Genomic DNA, 17,975 nt, shown 5'->3' with positions numbered 1-17,975 from the left:
CTGCCAGAAATCTGTTGTGCTCTCTCAAGTTCTGATGCTTTTCCTCCTTTTTTTGGGTTATTGTGGGTTTATATCTTTTTTTTTCTTTTGAGATGGAATCTCGCTCTGTCACCCAGGCTGGAGTGCAGTGACGTGATCTTCGCTCACTGCAACCTCCGCCTCCCGGGTTCAAACGATTCTCCTGCCTCAGCCTCCCGAGAAGCTGCCATGACAGGCTTGTGCCACCACGTCCGGCTAAGTTTTTGTATTTTTAGTAGGGACGGGGTTTCACCATGTTAGCCAGGATGGTCTCGATATCGTGACCTCGTGATCTGTCCACCTCGGCCTCCCAAAGAGTTGGGATTACAGGCGTGAGCCACCACGCCCGGCCCTATATATTTTTTTATACTTTTCTCATCATTTTAACAGAGTCTTTGGGGAGGGAGCAAATCTGTGGTCAGTCCACCATCTTGAACTGACACTCCAGCCGCTTTGAGGATTATTCTAATTCTACAAATCAGGTGATTTTTACTCAAAGAATTTAAGTGGCTCTAATCTGGCCCCATAAATGTAAATAACATGTCTTTTGAGGATGTCTTTGATGATGGCATCTAAATGTCTGGTGAGAAGCCAGGCCATGCTATTGATGCCACTAAATTCCTTTAATAACACCTAGTACCATTTTTTTTTTTTCTACATAAAGCAGGGTACTAGAAGACAAGTCAATTTAGGGAGAAGATGAGGCAACACTTCCAGAAATAGAAGTGTACACAAACAAGAAGCCATGGAGAGAACCTTCATTTTGTTCCTGCTCAAAATATACAGCATCTTCTTTTATTTTTTCACTCCTCCGCAGATTCAATTTACATTTTATCTTCGTCTTAGTCGTTCAAGCCGTTATATCAAAACACCATAGCCTGGGTGGCTTACAAACAACAGACATTTATTTCTCACAGTTTTGGAGGCTGGACATCCAAGACCAAGGCACCAGTAGATTCAGTGTCTGGTGAGGACCTGCTTCCTGGTTCATAGGTGGCTGTCTTCTGGCCCTGTCCTCACATGGTGGAGGGGTGGGCAGATCTCCAGGTTCTCTTTAATAAGGAAATTAATCTCATTCATGAGGGCACTGTCCTCATGAGCTAATCACTCCCCAAAGGTCCATAATATATATAATATAGAATATGTTATATGTATATAAAATATATATATATATTTTTTGGAGATGGAGTCCTGCTCTATCGCCCAGGCTGGAGTGCAGTGGTGCGATCTTGGCTCACTGCAACCTCTGCCTCCTGGGTTCAAGCAATTCTCCTGCCTCAGCCTCCCAAGTAGTTGGTATTACAGGTGCCAGCCACCACGCCTAGCTAATTTTTGTATTTTTAGTGGAGACGGGGTTTCACCATGTTGGTCATGCTGGTCTCGAACTCCTGACCTCATGATCTGCCCTCCTCGGCTTCCCAAAGTGCTGGGATTACAGGCGTGAGCCACCATGCCCGGCCTCAACATACATATTTAGGTGACATAAGCATTTAGTCTATAGCAATCATCCTGTGAAATGAATGTAAAGAAGGCTGTATGTGATGGCTCATGCCAAGGCAGACAGATTGTTTGAGTCTAGGAGTTCGAGACCATCCTGGGCAACATAGCAAAACCCTGTCTCTACAAAAAATACAAAAACTAGCCAGGTGTGGTGGCTCATGCCTGTAGTCCCAGCCACTTAGGGGGCTGAGATGGGAGCCTCTCTGGAGCCTGGGAGGTCGAGGCTGCGATTAGCCATGATCGCACCACTGCACTCCAGCCTCCTGGTGCAATAGAGCAAGACCCTGTCTCAAAACAAAAAACAAAACAAAACAAAACAAAACAAAAAAGAAAAGGAAAGGAAGCAAGGAAGGAAGGAAAGACAGGACTATAAAGAAAATGTGAAAAAGTTTGAAACCAGAAACTGAAGTATTTTCAAACTATTATTTATTCCTCAAGGGCAAGAGCTTTTACCAAATAGCATTAATAACTTAGTTACATGTTCTCTTTCTCTGCTCTTCCAACAACATTATTTACTTTTAACATATTTTAAGAAAAATTTCCTAAAGTAAAAGTAACACTTTACTTTTACTTTTTTATCAGCATTTGAATTCAGGCATAGAGTATATTGGGGTACAGGCCATGTTTAATCTGTAACTTTGAAATCTTCTGAAAAAGTGAACATACAAAACATGCCATACAGAAGATTTCTATTTTGCTTTCAAAAGTTGTGCCTTGGGTGGATCACTTGAGGTCAGGAGTTTGAGACCAGCCAGGCCGACATGGTGAAACTCCATCTCTACTAAAAATACCAAAATTAGCCGCGTGTGATAGTGCATGCCTGTAGTCCCAGCTACTAGGGAGGTTGAGGCAGGAGAATCGCTTGAACCCAGGAAGCAAATGTTGCAGTGAGCCAAGATTGTGCCACTGAACTCCAGCCAGGGCCACAGAGTGAGACTCTGGTCTCAAAAAAAAAAAAAAAAAAAAAAAAAAAGAAAGAAAGAAAAGAAATGTGTTGCCTTTATCCTTTGGGATCATGTGACAGCAGTGCCTGTGTGGGACATTAGCACACGTCTTGAAATTTGGAAGATCTAAGGTCAACCGAATTATTTACTTCTCCACCCAGAATGGCCCTCTCTTCTTTGCCCCCAGTTGTCTGCAGGCCATGAAACAGACCTTCTGTTAGGCCTGGTCTAAGCAAATCATGCTTACAAAGGATGATGGAAGAGGTGGTCTCTGTTTGTAACATGTGGGATTGGTGGGGACTACAGGCAATGTAGTCATTCTTAGGACGGGCCATCCTTAGGAAGGGGCACACGCATTGAGTGCAGGAGGAGGAAGACCATGTGTCAGGGAATTCTGATCCTAATGGGATGACTGCTTAAGGTGACTATATATACCCAATCAGAAAAGTTTGATGCTATGTCTCCTTTGAGGCCTTCTCAGTCTTGTAATTAGGTGAAAAGTTATTCTTTTTATTGAAATTGTATCAGCTACCATCCAGATTCTAGGCTAGTTTTGGAGTTGTTGTTTTTTAAACATTTAAATTTATTTATTTTTTTTAGAGACAGGGTCTTGCTATGTTGCCCAGGGTGGTCTCAAATTCCCGAAGTTAACAGATCCCCCTCCCCCAGCCTCCAAAGTGCTGGGATTCCAGACATAAGCCACCCTGCCCAGCTCTCGTTGTATAGTTTAGTTTAGGTTTTTGCTTGTATGCTATTTGTCTGTTTCTTGGAGATGGAAGAACAAGAGTCATTAGTTTCCCAGGTCTGAGCAGTGTGATCTTGGTATTGACTAGTATGGGCTAGTATTGGGCTATAGTATTATATTAATATTTCAGATACTCTTTCAATATTATCACTGTATTTTATGACTTTATCTTTAAATGATTCTTCCCTTTTGTTAACATTTGGTTTGACAGATGCAACTTGAGTTTGGATAAACGTTTTACATGCTTTAGTAGGCAGCTTTCTAAGATCCCTTTGATCCCCGCCTCCCAGAATTTACATCTTGTGTAATCCCCTCCTCTTGAGTGGAGATTGGACCAAGTAACTTGCTTTTAATAAATCGGGTATGGCAAAAGTGATAGACTGTCCCTTCTGAGATTAAGTTACAGAAGTGACTTCCATCTTGCTCTCACTCAACTCTCTCTCATTCTCTTTCACTCTTGCTTGCTTTTGCTAATGAAGCTAGCTGCCATGATATGAAGCTGCCCTAAGTAGAAGTCCATGTGGCAAGGGACTTAGCATGGCCTCCAGGCAATAGGTGGCATTGAACTGAGACCCCCAGTCCAATCATCCCCAAGAAACTGAATCCTACCAACAACCAAATGAGCGATCTTAGAAGAGCTTCTTTCCTTCATTGAGTTCTTGAGATGACTGCAGTTCCAGCCCACACTTTGATTGCAGCCTTGTAGGGGGATCTTTAGCTGGACCACTGGCTAACCTGGGCCTGGATTCCTTACCCACAGATACCATGGGATAATAGATGTTTGTTGTTTTAAGCCACTAAATTTTGGCGTAATTTGCTAAGCAGTGAAAAGTAACCAATACACATGCTAAAATTTAGGTACCACATTTGGAAGATTGCACTGGTCATGAGCCCATTTTTAACGATTTATTTGAGAGCAGAATATAAATAGAGTGAGACTGTATTCATTTCCCAAGAAGGTATGGAGAACCAAGAAGCTGGTGTTGAAAGGGAGATTGGGAGGGCAGGAATTTGTTTGTAATAAGATGGAATATCTCTGACTTTCAGCCTGCCATTTTCCTTTTCCAGTGTGGGAACGAAAAGTTTTGAAGTTAGAGACTCTACTATGTGTACTGCAAAAGATGGCAGGCTAAGACTTATTTTTCTCCTAAAATACTTTTTACAAATGTGTGTGTACCCTCTGTTTATGAGAGCATTAGGAATGATTAGGAAAGGAGGAAAGAGGGAAATCTGAAAGAATATTGAACCTAAGGGGTTGAAGTGGCATTTCACCCAAAAATGCTGAGAATGACTCTGCAGATCATCTTACCCTCCATGCCCCGTAAATGAACATTCTTGCCTCCAAAACAGGAAAGCAGAACCATGAACTATTTTGCCAATGTGCTCAGCAAATGAGCACACTGGGGGCAGTGCTTAGTGATCAATGAAGTCAGGCAGATGGGGTGTGCTTGCCTTACATGTACTTTGTCCTGGATATGGGCATCCAGGAAGAGTTTGATAACAATGAGAAGGAAGAGCAATAGGATTGAGGAAGTGGAGATGACACTTCCTCTTCTTTCGAAAGAGCTTTACTCTCTGATCAGCTTTGAATGTTAGTTCTGGGTTGACTGAGCCTCCAGAGCTAAGGCTGCTTTGAGTAGAATCCTCAAGCTTGGCCTCAGAGTACTATGAGGCTTCAGAATCCAGAAATAAAGAGACTACTCTTGGATTTACTCTCTTTGTATTGCATGTAAGTAACGTCACTCCTTGGCTGATGTGTGAGAGGTAATTGCTTGACAGATCAAGATGGCAAAGCAATGGATACCCTAGAACTCTCCTTAGAGTAGTGAGGTAGGAAATGTGGCTTTGGGGATATGATATTCACTAAGCTCTCTGTAATCTGGGAAGCCAGGTGCTAAAGATTCTCTAATTCTGTGAAAGCTTTGAAAGAGGAGAGAGTTGTATACTCACTGTGCTTTTGTGTTTCTTAAATGGGTGTTGTCTTGATAGGTGTTTAGACTGCAGACCACAGGTTTGATTTAGAAAAGCACTTTTCAGCGTGTGTTTGGGTGCTGAGGAGTTCATTGTGGGAAGCGCTCTGGGGCCGCCCTCTTTTGAGAAAGTGTGTTCTTTGTGGGGGAGCTTCCTTTGCGTGGAGGCAGCTGGGGGGCATTTTACTCTTTCATAAAGGTCTTGGGCTTGACACAATATCTCTGGTATGAAAATGACAGCTAGGTGTTGTTGGTTCAGAGGCTTTTAGTAAGGGTGTCTGGGGCACCTGATTTTTCTTTGTTGGGGTGTATGTGAAAGAATTTAATTATAGGAGGCAGAATTATAACCCACTGAAGCATCTTTGACTACGGCAGTGGACTTTATTAGTCTTGAGTGGCCTATGTGTTCCTAGTGCTGTCCTTGATAGTCTAATTTCTATTTAGTTATTTATTTTATGTAGAAAATAGAAACAGAGGGCTGAGCACGATGGCTGATGCCTGTAATCCCAGTACTTTGGGTGACCATGGCGAGAGGATCACTTGAGGTCAGGAGTTTGAGACCAGCCTGGGGGCAACGTAATGAGACCTCATCTCTACAGGAAAAAAAAAAAAAAGGAAAATAAAAGAAAATAGAAATAGAAGGCCAGGTGTGGTGGCTCACACTTGTAGTCCCAGTACTTTGGGAGCCCAAGGCAGGTTGATCCTGAGGTCGGGAGTTCGAGACCAGCCTGGCCAACATGGTGAAACCCCGTCTCTACTAAAAATACAAAAATCAGCTGGTCATGGGAGCATGCACCTGTAATCCCAGCTACTTGGGAGGCTGAGGCAGGAGCATTGCTTGAACCTGGGAAGCGGAGGTTAGAGTGAGCCTAGATTGCGCCACTGCACTCCAACCTGGGCGACAGAGCAAGACTCCATCTCAAAATAAAATAAAATAAAGAAGAAAACACAAAAAGAAAGAACATGCATTTCTTTCTGCTCACATCATGCAAGCGAGGAGGAAAAGGGTGTAAGTTTGTGTATGTGTTGATGAACTCATTCTTTAATTTACCTTTTAATTTTCTTCCATTCCTCTTTTTATAAATCAAGTGTCTTTTCTGGAGTGGGTCCATGTATGAACTATTTCAGGCAAGCTGTGTTAAGCAAATATACATCATCAGAGTATGGAAATAGGAAGTTCTTTCCTGCGGTAGTTTGCTGTGGCAATAAGAGATAAGAAATTACTTCATGACTATTGCCTGAGACTTTCCTTTTGACTCGTGTATCCTTTTGAATCAACAGCTCACTTCTGCTTTCCATCCAGCTTGGAGGCTCTGCAGTGTGAGCTGATAAATGAAGTACAGGTTAACAATTTGCAAGTAGGTCTAATGTGGCAAATGGTGTGTGTGTGTGTGTGTGTGTGTGAAGAAAAATCCTAAAAAATAAGCTTTTCAGCCTTAAAGAGAATCCTGCAAATGGAGGAGTTACTTGTGCTCCCAAGTGCTCAGAACAGTGCCTGCTCTCAGTAAATATTTGTTGAATGAGTGAATAACTGGGATAATTCATAAAATGAATGTGGTAGGAAAGCCATTGCTTTATCTCTGTTACTCAGGCACTTTAAAAAGTGAAGGTTAGAAAAGGTCAGAGTGAAGCAGGAGAGGAGAATATGAAGGTATAAAGAAAGGGTGTGTAGAACAGGGATCAGAAAAATCCCTAGGTCATAAAGTGAAAGGGGTGGCAATACTTGGTGGTAGAGGTGGAGGTGGAGATAAAGGGCGTGGTGGTGGAATTGGTGGTGGCAGGGGAGGTGATGGTGGAAGTGACGGTGGAGATGGTAGAGGTGGTTGTGGAGGCGATGGTGGAGGTGGTAATGGAGATGGTAGAAATGGTGGTTGGAGTGGTAGAGGTGATGGTGGAAGTGATGGTAGAGATGGTGGAGGTGGTTGTGGAGGAGATGGTGGAGGTGGTGGTTGAGGTGGTGGTGGAGATGGTGGTTAGAGGTGATGGTGGAGGTGATAGATGGTAGAAGTGATGGTAGATATGGTGGAGGTGGTTGAGGAAGTGATGGTAGAAGTGACAGTACAGATGGTGGAGATGGTGGTTGGAGATGATGGTGGTAGAGGTGATGGTGGAGGTAATTATGGGAAGGTCAGTGTAATTTAGCCAAGAGAAAACACAGTTTGGGGGTCAGATAGATCTGTTCAAAATCTGTATCTCTGAACCCACCAGCTCTATGACCTCTGAACCTATTAAGTGGTGACTATAACACACTGACTTTTTGGGTTGTTGTATGAGCGTTAAAAATATGATTGCATTAAATGGCAGTTATCAATATCAGTCTTCAAGTTGCCACAGCCACGCTTAAAAATTTAATCGCTAATTTGTCTTTTCTTCTTTATGCTTTGTGCATTTTCTGAATTTTATAAAGTGAAAGTGAGTTTTTAAAAGAATCATTAATTTAAAATAAATATTATAATCCTAGTTATCAGAATGGTTGAACACATGGTGGTATATAAAGAAATGTCATCAATAAAATGATATTTTTGAAAATATTCTCATGATGTAATGCTAAGTCAAAAAAGGAGGAACATAACTTTTTCAACTATGTAAAAATACTGCAAAGAAGCAAGATTTGGGTAAAAGGTGTTAAAATGTTAATATATGAACAGTGGACTTATAGCTCATGATTTTTCTTTCTTTGTACTTTGTACTCTATTTTTTTCCCAGATTTTTCATTAGTGGAACATACCTGAACTATTTTAGTAATATGAAAATAAAACAAATGTTGAAAGAAAATAAATAAGCCCGGTGCGGTAGCTCACGCCTGTCATCCCAGGACTTTGGGAGGCCAAGGCAGGCAGATCACCTGAGGTCAGGAGTTCAAAACCAGTCCGGCCAACATGGCGAAACCCTGTTTCTACTAAAAATACAAAAATTAGCTGGGCATGGTGGCGGGCGCCTGTAACCCCAGCTACTCAAGAGGTTAGGCATGGGAATCGCTTGAATCCGGGAGGTGCAGTGAGCCGAGATCACGCGGCTGCACTCCAGCTTGGTCAATGAGGGAGACTTCATCTCAAAAAAAAAAAAGAAATGGACAAAAATTTAACCCTCCTTAAATCTTCCACCAACAGGACAACAAAAGCAATGTTTTAGTTATAGTGTGCTAAAGTTCATGGTTCATTGCAGTCTAAGAAATGACACTTAAAATTTATGTTATTTAGTCTTTGTAGGGGAATCCCCTTTGACAGCAAGCCTGGTGCAGAATCATGTGTCAACTCTGAAGTGAGAAAAAGGAAACATGGTCCCCCTGGGGCTGGCTGGTCTGATTAATTCCTAGAATGACCTGAAAATGAGTTATTTTCTCTGAATTATTTATAACTGCATCTAAACCTGAGTTTGATGATTTCCTAAAAAATTCAATAGTCAATTCGTCAGTTACTAATGCTAAGTTCAATTTAAATCTCCCAGTATAATTGCAATTCATTTTTTAGGGAATGTTGCCATATCTTTATCATCTTGGTACGCATAGGGAGAGGTCATGAAAACATTTTTGCAGAGTCCCAGATTATTTTGTAGAGTCAAGAATTATTATTCCTGTTGTTAGAATCTTGGCCCTGCCATCTCTCAGGGCCAGCAGGTCACCATGGAGTCCCTTATCAGGGACATAAGCAAAATAAAATATTTTGGCTTGTAGGCATTGAAAAAGAATCTTCTGTCTCTGTCTTAGAATCAATCTTTGCCTTAGAAAGGAGAGATAGTTGGCAGACAAAAAGGCAAAGGGCTGAACAAATGTGAGCAAAGACAGGCCTCCTAGACTGACACAGGGATTGACACAGAAGGGCTGAAAGGTGAAAAGTGAGCCAGCTTAAACTCAGCCCAAAGTTACTAGAATGTGGATGAGTCTTTCAAAACAAGTCTGCATGAAGAATGACCAGATCGTCAAGGAAAACTAAGTCAAGTTAGAAATGAAAGAATTAATCAAAGAAACAAAACCCCAGCATGCACTAGGCATCGAAATAGAAATAGCAGCATGATAGGATTCCTAACAGAGTCTACAGCATTTTCTGAATATTTCATATGTGGAGTGCTCAATAAAAACCAATGATATTACTGAGCACTTGGTAGGTTCTAGACACTGTGATCTGCACTTTTATTTTTACCTTTTAGTTTACATTTACATTTACAATTTCTTTTTCTTTCTTCAACTGTTATTTTAAGTTCCAGTGTACATGTGCGGGATATGCAGGCTTGTTACATAGGTAAATGTGTGCCACGGTGATTTGCTGCATAAATCAACCCAACATCTAGGTATTAAGCCCAGCATCCATCAGCTATTCCCGAAGCTCTCCCTCTCCCCCCGCCCCCACAGGCCTCAGTGTGTGCTGTTCCCCTCCCTGTGTCCATGTGTTCTCATTGTTCAGCTCCCACTTGTAAGTGAGAACTGCGGTGTCTGGTTTCCTGTTCCTGCGTTAGTTTGCTGAGGATAATGGCTTCAAGCTCCATCCGTGTCCCCGCGAAGGACATGATCTCGTTCCTTTTTAGGCTATTTCAGCCACTTCTTAAAACAGTTCTGGGAAATAGTACTATTGTTATCTCCATGAAATTGAAGCTTAGAGAGGTAAAGTCCTCTGCCTCAAACCACCACAATAGGCAGGAGAGAGGGATTCAAACCCAGATCTTTGTGTCTCTGAGCCTGTGGCCTAACTACCATTCTACACATTACATTGTTTTCATTTATGTTAAAGTTTTTGTTACATAAATAATGATTTGACACCAAGGGCGAGTGTGAGCAGAGCAGATTTGCTCTCTACTTTAAAACCGTCCAAGTGAAATTCTTTTCTACTTTCTTAGGGAGGAGGTAGTGGAAAGGAGTTGTTCTTTTTTCCAGGAAACTGTCTGTGCCTTGGCATGACTGCACATCCGTGATTGTCTTCTTAGGCAGCCAGGTGGTACCGTGTAGGAAATGCTTCCAGCCAGCAGGGAACAAAAGGGGACTGCGGGGACCTCAGAACCATCCCTCGGTAGTTCACAGCCACAGTCAAGATATGTGACTGTTCCATCACCACAAGGATCCCTCACGCTGCTCTTTCATAACCGTACCCAATCTAATTAAAAAATATCCAGTTTCCATTTTGAGTATTGTTGGACCCATATTGATGGGACCTTCTATTAGGCTCAATTTTTTTAGTGGGAGCACCACAGATCAAAAGGTTAGGAGACTTGAGTGTCCTGCCTGTGGTATATAATAGTTTTGTGCTATAAGCAAACATTCAACTTCTCCACGCTTGAGTTTTCTCATCTATAAAAGCTGAGATAAAAATACCAAACCAGGCCAGGTGTGGTGGTTGATGCCTGTAATCCTAGCACTTCAGGAAGCCGAGGTGGGAGGATCACTTGAGGCTAGGAGCTGAAGACCAGACTGGGCAATAAAGCAAGATCCCATCTCTACAAAAATAAGAAATGTGGCCAGGTGTGATGATGTGTGGGCCTGTAATCCCAGCTGCTCAGGAGGCTGAGGCAGAAGGATCCCTTGAGCATAGGAGTTTGAAGCTGCAGTGAGCTATGATCATGCCACGGCTGTACAGCCTGGGCAACAGAGTGAGACTCTGTCTCTGAAAAAATAAAAAAACTAACCAATTGCTTTGATATATGGGCCAAATGAAAGTAAATGTATATACTTAGAAGAAAACAAAAATATTATAAACCAATGGAACCCTTCTTGGAAGCTAATACAGGAGGTAAAGAATGAAGGTAATTTTAGTGCTAGTAATAAACCCATCTGTGTTGCTGGCAAGCACTTCTAGGGGCCAAATTGAACATGACTCATTTCCATGAAGTTAACTCGTGGCATTGGGCCTCAAACAGTAGAGTCACTTCATCACTGAATGGCAGTAAATAAAGACACTCAACAATGAGACACATTTACAAAATGAAAATCAGGCTATTGTGAAATCTATAAAACGACTTCCTTTCATAAATGGAGTCTAGATAGTGATCCCAGATTATCATGACAATTTGGTTACTTGTTAGATATGGAACATTAGTGTCTATTTGGGGGGATATTTACTTACCTCAGTTTCTATTGAAAGAAAAGTTCAAATATTCTGAAAATGATGCAATGTGATGGAACTTTGATCCAAATGTAAAATCTAAGGCTGCAATCTAAGTGTATAGCAAGTGGAAACTTCTCCATAAATGGATGTTATATCATTTTAGTGGTTCATCTGTAATTGTTGATCACTTTGATCCATAAACTTAGGCTGGTACCTGCATAAGTACTTTAATGACAGCATAAATAGCCAGGATTTCCAGCATGTTCTTGAGTTTCTCTGTGACATAAGAATCTCTTAAATCCCCTTTTCAGCAGAATTGGAATTGCCCTGATTCCTATTACATGATTATCCCTAGCAGAACAACATTCTTTTAACAGGTAAATATCATTATAGGAAGCTAATTCATTTAACCTGTGCAAAACTGAAAATATCTGTTTTCTCTTCCTCTTAATTGTATAATCTTTTTCTAAACATGCAATAGAAACCTGTGACTAGATAGACTTTTTTCAAATTTGGACAGGGTAGAAGTTCTTTTTTTCCTGACTATTGTGAAGGACACTGCATTCCTAGGAGTTTTATGCACTGATCTCTAATGCCAGAGAGGAACAGAACATATAACTACTTATAAGCAAATGTACATATATTAAAAGAGGCTGAACCTTAGTCTAAAACAGGAAAATAGGCCAGGCACAGTGACTCACGCCTGTAATCCCAGCACTTTGGGAGGCTGAGGTGTGAGAATCACTTGAAATCAGGAATTCGACCCACCACTTTGGGAGGCTGAGGTGGAAAGATCACTTGAGCTCAGGAGTTTGAGATCAGCCCAAGCAACATGTAGCAAGACCTCGTCTATACTAAAAACAAAACAAAACAAAAATTAGCTAAATGTGGGAGAGCATGCCTGTAGTCTCAGCTATTCAAGAGATGGAGGCAGGAGGATCACTTGAGACCAGGATACTGAGGTTGCAATGAGCGATGACCGTACCACTGCATTCCTTCCAGGGTGACAGACAATGACCCTGTCTCAATAATAATAATAATAAGATAGAATAATACAAACCTCTGAGAAAGGAAAAAAGATGAAACCAACCAACACACTTTCCAGGAACCTTAATTTAACATTATTCACTCCTATAGAATATAATTCTGTGTAAAGTGTCACAGTTTATCCAAAGATAAGCTGTACTTATACAAAGTTATGTTTTAAGGAGAAAATCTTTAATTATTTGAAAAACTGAGCAAACAGCTATAAACATGAAAACCATATGTTTTAGGCTACTTGTTTATGATTATTCTGTTTGAATAGCTCAGACTACAGCACACTATTGGGTAAATCTGTAATAGTTTTATGGACTGATGAGAATATATATAATCTCAACAATTTATTGAACATGTTTGAAGATTCTGCTATTCTAGCAGATTAAATGATTGCAGCAGGAACATTGCATTTATTCACTGGAAGTGCAAGTCATTTGTAACAACTTTGTTCTTTCCACCAATTAAAAGCCTGAAGCAAATGATGTTAAAGACCTTATTTTCTGGTTCCTTGTTAAGTCACAAATCCCAACCTCTTTTTCCATCCTGATAAAAAATAGTCAAAGAGTTGTTCTTACTAGTGGTTGTGAATACTAACCATATAATATGATAAGGACCCACTTATGAATATTCAGCATTCACCAAATACTTATTGAGCACCTAATATTTTCCACATAATGTGCCAGGTATTGCATTACAATTAAATGGACAAGATCACCTTTGAAATTCCCCTGGAATCGTGTGAATTAGTATTGTCTCTTGGTTAGACTCAGTTATAGCCAGTCTATCAAAGAGAAGTGTCTGAACTTGAACTCCCTTGGTCAAATACGGTCACAGTTTTCCAGCTAGAGCTGGATTTTCCTCTGGAACACAGTTACCAGCGTTTTCTGCACTTGGATTTTCAACTTGATTAATCAACTAGAGCAGCTTTTGCGTAGGTAATGGGGACTTGAGGGAGGGACTCTCAAACAAGGTTTGAGCCAGGCACTTGAGTACTATTTAGTTTTATCTTGTGAACACTCACAAACATTCCAAAGTTATGTACAAATTGGTTGCCTTGAGAGGAACGCTGGAGTCCCAGATATTCCGAGCTGAGGAGCCAGCACGGGGAGAGAGACACCAAGTCACCAAAACACAGTAAGTAAGCTGAGTAATGAAGGCTCAGCGACTCCAGATTGCCTTGAAGCGACTTTGCTTTCAAGTTGGCATTAGCTGTAGTCACAGGGTCCTAGACATGGGGTGTAGTAATTTCCACCTTGCATTGCATCCTCTTTGTGTTCCGTGCATTGGGAGCAATTTAGCAAGCGATCCCTCCGTCAATCTCAATGGACTTCAGGCATTGAGCACCAAACCACTGTCTACTCCCCACAAGCTCACGTTTCTTATCATTGTGGAGGTGGCCTTTTGCCAATGGATGGATGCTCCTGGCCCGTGAAACATTCTAGGCAATGCCTGGAACTTTCTGGGCAGTAGAAGTCACTGATGTGAGCCTTAGAGGAAGGCAGAAAATAGAGTCCAAGAGGACTCCTTCTTTCTATAGGTTGGTGAAAAGTAGTTTTTAATGGCAAAACCTGCAACTACTTTTGCACCAACCTAATAATTGCAGCCCTTTCAACAGGCCATGCAGGCCTTCTCCAGCCTCACTGACTGTGTGGCACATGGAGGTAACATATACTGTCCTTTTGCTGTCTGCAAGGGACCGTGTTAAAGGCTTTACGTTCATTATCTAATTTTTTAAATCAAATAGTTCTAGGAAGTGCTGTTATTATTAACTAGTTCCCTTTTTCTGATGAGAAAACACAGGTTCAGAGAACTTCAAACCTGGCTCGAGGTCACCCAGAAATAGTACAGTCAGGGTTCCAACCCCAATAGTTTGACTCTGGGGTCAGAATTTGAGCCTAGGCGTGTTTGACCTGAGAGTCCAGTATATAGCCGCCCTGAGGGAATGTACTATAATATAAGGAAAAGGATGCTACATAATTTCTTATTTTTGGATAAGGTTGTTTTGTGCTTGCCCACCTTTGTCTCCATTCCTGGAGCTGAGAATGTGTGTAATCCAACCCCAGTGAGGCCAGAGCAAGCTTGTTTGGGTGAATAATGATTTTAGGAGTGCTCAGCCCAGATCTGCCTGAACCTTGAGGAAAATCTCATTCCCAAAGACACTTCCAGATCAAAGCTGAGGAGAGTTGGGGTTGAGGGTGATGGAGCATTTTTTCTAATAATTTAGATTGAAAAGGGGAGGAAAACAGAGATTAAAACATAGGAAGGCAGAGTTTTGAGAGGATGTGCTTGGATAGGGATACAGTCTGACCACCCAAATCTTATCTTAAACTGTAATCCGAATTGTAATCCCCATGTGTTGGGGGAGGGAACTTGTGGGAGGTGATTAGACCATGGGGGCAGTTCCTCATGTCGTTCTCATGATAGTGAGTTCTCACGAGATCTGATGGTTTTATAAGAGGATTTCCCCTGCTTTGCTCTGCACTTCTCTCTCATGCCGCCACGTGAAGAAGGACATGTTTGCTTCTCCTTCCACCATGATTGTAAGTTCCTTGAGGCCTCCCTGGCCATGCGAAACTGTGAGTCAATTAAACATCTTTCCCTTATAAATTATCGAGTCTCAGGTATTTCTTCAGAGCAGGATGAGAATGGACTAATACAGATAGTCCATCCATTCTTTCTAATTATTATACAACTAGAAAAAGTTCTTGAATAAAGGAAAACATTAGCATATGCTAAATTAGAAAAAAGGAGGGAAGAAATAATCTCTTTAGGCAAACACTTTGAATTCAACCTCATAGTAAAATGTGTTATCAACTTTCTTGATATCTAGAGCTTAAATTTTTAAAAATAATTATTTTTCCTTAGTTCACGTAGAATGCATTTTATTGCCAATGACACAGATAAGCAAGGAGAAGATAAATACTTTTCATGATCCAATAACCTTGAAATAATTATAGTTAACATTTTGATGTAAAATTTTCAATGTTTTTGCTTTTTAAAAATGTACATGTGAGGCCAGGTGCAGTGGCTCACACCTGTAATCCCAGCACTTTGGGACACTGAGGTGGGCAGAGGGCATGAGCTCAGGAGTTTGAAACCAGCCTGGGAAACATGGTGGAACCCTGTCTCTACCAAAAAGTATACAAAAAATTAGCCAGGCGTGGTGGCATGTGCCTGTGGTTTCAGCTACTTGGGAGGCTGAATCGGGAGGATTGCTTGGCACCACTACACTCCAACCTGGGTGACAGAGTGAGACCCCATCTCACAAAAGAAGTGTGTATTTACAAAAAAAGAGATAAAAGTGTATTTTAATATATTAAAATCATATTCCTAACACGTATATTTTAGATATAAAGATTTACCATATGGGGTACAGTAGCCAAAGTTTTTGAATGGATAGATGAAGAGATTTCTTTCTTCATGATAACTGCCCATAGGAAAGCTCAGATATTCAGAATTAGTAAATACTGAAGAATTGACAAATCTAACACGTTTTCAACCAAAAAATGGTGAGCAGTCATGTAAAACAAAAGAAAGCAGAAGTTAATGAAAGAACAAAAAGTGGTTGAGGCATGTTTTGGGAGGTGTCATAGCAGGTGGCAGCAGCTCTCTTTTGGAAAGTGGATTATTTTCAATTGGCTTGCATTTTTTTTTTTGCAATTTTATTTTGGTGTTTCGTGGTCCTGGAGACTAGTAGGGCTCTGATCTCCATGTGATTTTAAGCTTGTCAGAGTCATCATGCATGCAAAATTTTTGAGTTATCAGACTGTAAGAAAGATAATGTCTTAAGCCTAGAATTTCTGTTCAGTCCCCTGAGACATTCATCCCAATTCAGCAAATATTTGTGTAAAATTTTCTCTGTATTAGGCATTGTGAAGAATATAAAATAAATATTAGAAAATAATAGTTACTACAAATATCTTACTAATTTACAGTGACAACAAAACACACACACGAAACAGTAAATAAAAGAACTGACCGAGTGCGGTGGCTCACACCTCTTATCCCCGCACTTTGGGAGGCCAAGGCGGGTGGATCACCTGAGGTCAGGAGTTTGAGACCAGCCTGGGCAACATGGTGAAACCCTGTCTCTACAAAAAGTATTAAAATTAGCTGGGTGTGATGGCATGCAGGAGGATCGCTTGAAACCAGGAAGAGGAGATTGCACCACTGCGTGCCAGCCTGGGTGACAGAGTGAAACCCTGTCTCAAAAAAGAACAACAACAACAAAAAAGACCCAAGTGACATGTGATTGTCATGGTGAACAGTGTAGAGAAAAAGTATGCTAAAAGTTAGAGAGTGTGTGATCCGGGAGCCTGTAACGGTGGAGAAAAAAGTTGAGTAACAACTTCCGTTCTGTTCAGAAATAAAGGGAAAGTTTCAAGTGGGGGGAGAAGACAGATGAGCATGAAAGTCAGTGGGAAAATGTAGGCTCAGAGCCCTCCCCGGGCGCCGTCTGTAATGGTACTTGGTATTCGTGCTCCAGCATATTGGTCACTCCTATACCGGGAAGAATCCTGGACCCTGGAGGGAAGATCTTTATGCTGCCAATTGCTAAACCCGTGAACATGGGGTTGTTTTCTTCATGTCTTAGTTTCTCCATTTGTGAAACGGGGAGCCTCCTATCTTTACATGCCCCAAAGTCATTGGGGCCTCTATGAGATAATGTGTTTGAATGAGATTTTTCAGTTGAAAAACAGGATGGAAGTATCTTTGGTGGTAATGATTTACTGGATATACAGACGGAAGAAAAGCACAAAACCAGGACACGAAAGGACAGTGACGTCGTCATGATATGGCTCCGCTGAGGGGACGAACACCAGGGATCTTGACTTACGTGAATTAGATAAAACGACACGGACACATGTGGAGTGGTTTTAAGAAGCGGAGAATTTAATAGGCAAGAGATAAGGGAGAAGAAAGAAAGAAGAATCTCCCATGTACAGACACAGAGGGAGGAGGGCTCCAAAGCGGAGAGGAGACTCCAGTGTGGTGGGTAACAGCCAGTTTTATGAGGAGGCTGGAGGGGGCGGTGTCTGATTTGCATAGGGCTCAGGGGATTGGTTTGACTCAGCATGTCATTCATGAAGCCTGCAAAAAAACTGGCCCTCCCACCTTAGTCTTTTAATATGCAAATACAGGGCGCCATGATGTTCTGCACACGTGGGGATATGTGGGGGTGCCCATGCTGCCAGGAACACATGTGGGCAAGGACAAGAGGACAATAGTGGGAATTTCCAGGTTGGGTGGACCCAGTTTCTAATGGCCTGCATTTGCATATCAAAAGTTGCCAGCCCAGTTCTATGAGCCAAGGCTTTCCTACTAGACAAGAAACGTTTCTGGAGCTGCTTTATACGGGACGAAAACGTTCCAAGGACCCCTTTTCCTCTCTATCTGCCTAAGAGAATTTCTTAATAACTCCTACAGCAGTCACAGCACACCCGGGTCAATGTGAGTAATTTTAGAGACAGAGTGAGTGCATAATGGGGTCAGATTGGCAGAGGAAAGAAGGCTGGTTGAGAGGTTGAGGCCCCTGAGACTTCTCTGATCAACATGGAGAAATGGTGGGAAGTGAAGTGACTTGGGGAGGAAAAGCTTTCCCAGGGAAAGGGAGCATTTTGGAAGTCTACTGATGGGAGAGTTTTCATACATTTGTATTTCACCTAATAAAATGGCACTTTCCTGAGTTTTGTGGGCAAAGCATGATGTTAAATCTTTTAACATCTTC

General features: G+C 41.5%; 1 protein-coding gene across 6 annotated transcripts in view; it reads left to right on the top strand.

Annotated features, from left to right (window-relative positions):
• The first annotated feature begins 4,828 nt into the window (after positions 1-4,828).
• Positions 4,829-17,975, top strand: part of LOC105478709 (interaction protein for cytohesin exchange factors 1) — a 207,337-nt gene continuing 194,190 nt past the window's right edge. For 2 of the 6 annotated variants that reach the window (XM_011736283.3, XM_011736276.3), the window contains exon 1: positions 4,829-4,936. The gene's annotated coding sequence lies outside the window, so the exon portion shown is untranslated. Of the gene's footprint in view, positions 4,937-6,440; positions 6,536-13,319; positions 13,382-17,975 lie in introns of those variants that run through there. The other 4 variants (XM_011736282.3, XM_011736277.3, XM_011736279.3 and 1 more) reach the window with 2 other exon arrangements.

Source organism: Macaca nemestrina, chromosome 5, assembly GCF_043159975.1.
Source record: "Macaca nemestrina isolate mMacNem1 chromosome 5, mMacNem.hap1, whole genome shotgun sequence".
Lineage (NCBI taxonomy): Eukaryota > Metazoa > Chordata > Mammalia > Primates > Cercopithecidae > Macaca > Macaca nemestrina.
The sequence above is the reverse complement of the archived record's forward strand: the minus strand, read 5'-3'. Positions and strand labels throughout refer to the sequence as shown.